The 4,268-nt window shown below is 41.8% G+C and overlaps 1 protein-coding gene across 1 annotated transcript in view; it reads right to left on the bottom strand.

Moving 5' to 3' along the window:
• s1pr2 (sphingosine-1-phosphate receptor 2) overlaps positions 1–2,492 on the bottom strand; it is a 38,904-nt gene extending 36,412 nt beyond the window's left edge. The window contains exon 1 of the mRNA XM_070439277.1: positions 1,835–2,492. The gene's annotated coding sequence lies outside the window, so the exon portion shown is untranslated. The remainder of the gene's footprint in view (positions 1–1,834) is intronic.
• Between the last annotated feature and the right edge of the window lie 1,776 nt (positions 2,493–4,268).

Below are 4,268 nucleotides of genomic sequence, written 5' to 3'. Positions count from 1 at the left end.
CTCCTCCTTATCAGCTTATCTCTGTGTTTCACTTACCCGTGAATAGATTACCGACACCCTCATTCTGTGTGGGTGTGTCTGTGTAAGGTGTTTTTGTGTAATGCTATTCTTTCAAAGAGCAGAAACGTGCAGGGTGCGTTATGCTTTTCATTGTCAGTGTGACCCAAAACTGTGCTCCTAACAAACACTATTTCATTCATCTTGGCCAAGGTGCAGAAAAGTCATAACGCACAACACAGCAGTCACCTAAATCCATACAACCCAGACAATTATGACATATCCTGTTCCACACATCTTAATATTCAACACACTGAACTGTACTGTCAAGCAGTGTCAGAGGAAGGCCCTAAAAACTGTCAAAGACTCCAGCCACCCAAGTCATAGACTGTTCTCTCTGCTATTTAACCAAATATCTACATTGAACCTTTTTGCACTCTCTTTTGACTCATCACATAKACWGRWGCWYCWGTMTATTATCTATCCTGTTGCCTAGCCACTTTACCCCTACCTATAATACATATCTACCTCAATTACCTCGTACCCCTGCACCTCAACTCTGTACTGGTACCCAGTGTAGATAGCCAAGTTATCGTTACTCATTGTCTATTATTTRCTTGTGTTATCATTTTTTTATGTTTCTCTCTTCATTGTTGGAAAGGGCCCGTAGAATACACCTGTAGTTCACAAAGCATGTGACAAATAAACTTTGATTTGATTTTGTAGTCAGTTAATAAGACCTCAGCATAGGATACATGTACAGTATGACAGATAGGTTAGCCTAATGTAATGGTTTGTGAAAGTGTGCAGCAAGTAGGTCAAGGCTTTTACAATAGAATTATGAACAGTTTCTTTATCTTCTAAGATAAAACTGAACAGTGTTGCTAAAAATATATTAGCCTTTATTCACTCTTGAAAACATGTTAGAATGGAAATCAGGTTTAATCCACCAGGCGCAGGGGACCCCGATCCCGCGAATGCCCACCAAGCAGCTGTGCTCCGGTGAGATGGTATAATGGAGCCTTTTGTTTTATTAAAACATCCTTTCAGGACAATGCGCCCTTTACAGTGACGGATGAGCGGACCTCGACAACACCCGAGGTGGGAACAGCGGGTCTTGGAACAGCTACAAGACGTATAGGAGCCCCCTGCGAAGCTAAAGCCAGGGGACCACAGCCCCACCCCCCTCGACAAACTACAATACAGATAGAGCAGCAGTGGATCCGCCAGCAGCGGGCACGGTGGCTTGTTAATATTTAATGGATCATGTTACTCATTAAACACAACGTTCCAAAATTAATGGATCATGTTACTCATTAAACACAACATCTGTTATTCTCGGAGAATAAAAACAATACATTTATTGACGGATAATTTTCTGGTTGTTTGATTAACCATATAATTTAGAACCTTGAGGAACACTGAGGTATCACCCAAGACACCCATAAGCTTCTCTTAGAATTTGTGTGTGGTTTCCTTTTACGTTATATACTGTGTATATATTAGATAACCTCTCAACACGTTTGACTGGATCCAGGTAATCATTCATGCTGCCCAATTCTAATATCATTAAGGTTAATTAAACAATCCTGTGTGATTAGACGTCAGTGGTTGCCACTAAATACGTGCAATTGGTCTTTGGGTAGGTTAATATAAAATAATAAGCTATATCTTCCCAAAGTGGGCGAAGTTCATAACCGCCCTCGTGTGTTGCAGACTCGCTACACATTGTTCATTGATTGATAGTTTCTTTGTTTTTCAACGACGGCACGTTTAGAGTGTACACTCGCCACAATTGTACAATTTGGCTGGTAGGTATACACATGAAACCACTTACCCCATGGGCGAAGTCGGCGGGTGCAGAAAAACCAAAGTAGGCCGATGTAGTTGTGGTTGTTCTCGACAAAGTTGTATCATGTGGCTACCTATCTCCAAATCAAATGCATTTTCAAAAGTTCACTTGATTTGTGAGCGCTGTCTTCTTCTGGGTCGAGAGTAATGATGACAATCAAAAGTTCGGGTGACGACTGGACAGTGTTGCTCGTCTGGTCATAGGTAAATCCATAGCTGGAAGTACTCTACCTCAAAAAAATGTAATACTGCGAAGACTGAATGAATCCCAATACAAAATATTTCAAAGACAATGCCTGAGACTTTTCGTTAGGCTCATACTTTCTCCTTTGTTGCTCTATTCCCAGTGTCCGTGTGGTGGAACACAGCTTCACAGGCTATGGAACAACAGGGAGGCGCGCACACATTACGCGCCGGTCACACACATATTTCCCAACTCAAAACCACTGTCGAAACGTCCTACTACAGAATATGAACACCAGTCCCGTTTTTCGGCTAATGGTTTTCACTTATAATGTTCAGATAAACCCTCTACCTTTATCCATAGTCACTAATTAGACTTACATGATAACAGATAGCAGCATTTTCATTGTGAGTTTTTCTCTGTCCAGTGTACAAATGAGGTCCAGATGTTTTAGTCTTTAATCTTCCACCACCTCACTTCCGGAGCCCTCGCGCTCCCTGGATGAACATGAGTCCAGTGCTTCTCCAAATCTAAACTAGCCTGAAACTACAGTACTAGAAATACTGTCTCTGGCATAGAGGCTATTAATATACTGAAGAATTTCAGTGTTTCCCGTACATTTTTTAAAATTAGATTTTACTATAAGGGAAGGTTTTTTGGGGGAAATGCATCTACATTTCCACTTTGATATGTCTCATAGCAAAACATGTAAATAAGCGTTGAGTCAGTTGTTCATGTTGACTCATTCTTGTTTTTGTTTTTAATCAATACATCAAGGCATTTGGTCTGCTGTCAGTCAAGAAGGTAGGCGAGAGGTGAGTGTGGGCATGTTCTGTCAGTCATTATCAAGCCAGAAGTCTAGCCTAGTTACTGTACCGTGATACAGAGTGACATCAATGTAATGGTGTTGTATACGGCAGACCAGAGACCACATGACACATTACACACATCTTGGTGGCAAATGAAACTAGGCAATGAAACGCACACAGATGAAACATAAAGTCCATAAACTGTCTGCTTTCTCTCCCTGTGTTGGTGAGTGAGTTGAGAGTGAATAGAGCTGCATAGTAAGAGGAGACAGGCAGTGATTGGGCAACCCCCCACCCACCAACTGTAGTCATCCTTCCTACCTTTCTTCCTTCCACCTCTCCTCCTCCACCAGCTGCGTGGGAGGTGTTCTCTCAGAAGCGGGGAAATTGTGAAATTATCTTGAATAGAAACACACTGTATATTTGGGAGNACCTTTCTTCCTTCCACCTCTCCTCCTCCACCAGCTGCGTGGGAGGTGTTCTCTCAGAAGCGGGGAAATTGTGAAATTATCTTGAATAGAAACACACTGTATATTTGGGAGYAATCAAAAAGAGACTCAAAGTWAACGTTCTGTTTCTCTGGAAACTGAGAGTGGCTCTTCAACATGTGGGCGTACCTATCCTCTAAGGCGCCAATACTTTTTTGTACCTCCATGTCAATGACGTCCTCCACTTAAGCGTTGGCAGTTTGAATGGACAGTGAGTAATCTGGATGTCTAGCAAACACTCATTATGGACTGACTGCACATTGTCAGGGAGTTTATGATGGGACAAGACGTTTGAGAGAGAGTGCACTGCAGAGCCTCACAGAGGAGAGAGGAACCCCCAACCTTGCAGCTCCCACTTAGCTCAAGGGAGTGGTCAAGAGCCCTGACCTCACTTCCTGTTGGGGCCACTCACAAGCATTCCATTGTCTGTGAGAATGTGACTGGGCTCTTGAGACTCCCCACATCTGGCAGCTGTTATTACGGCCCCTGCATGGTGAAACATCTGTTGATGTGCCATTTCTCCTGTAAGTCACTTTGGATAAGAATGTCTGCTAAATGACAAAACAAATGTAAATAGAAAGTGTCTTTCTTGTAAGTGAACATGGATTGTTGTGACGCAGTCTGTGGTTACCTGACTTGTCTCTAGACCTATGTAGTTATGTGAAAGTGAGAGAGAGCGAGAGACAGACAGACATTTAGAGAAACCAAACCATTTCTCGTAATGTCTAGCAAGCAGACCTGGGCAGAAAAAGTTTTATTTTGTAGTTTACTAGAAAATACCAACTTTTCAAATACCCGAGGTAGTCCAACAGTAGTCAGATATAGAAAATCAACTACAGGCAATTATTTCCTTTGATATTCAAATATAGGTCTCAGAAAAACAAATCACTTTTGAAACTATTTTGAATAGTGTTTAATAATTACAAAAACATAATATGA

This window comes from Salvelinus sp. IW2-2015, unplaced genomic scaffold (assembly GCF_002910315.2).
Source record: "Salvelinus sp. IW2-2015 unplaced genomic scaffold, ASM291031v2 Un_scaffold1536, whole genome shotgun sequence".
NCBI classification, from domain to species: Eukaryota; Metazoa; Chordata; class Actinopteri; order Salmoniformes; family Salmonidae; genus Salvelinus; species Salvelinus sp. IW2-2015.
Note: the sequence above shows the minus strand (reverse complement) of the source record. Positions and strands in the feature narration are given on the sequence as shown.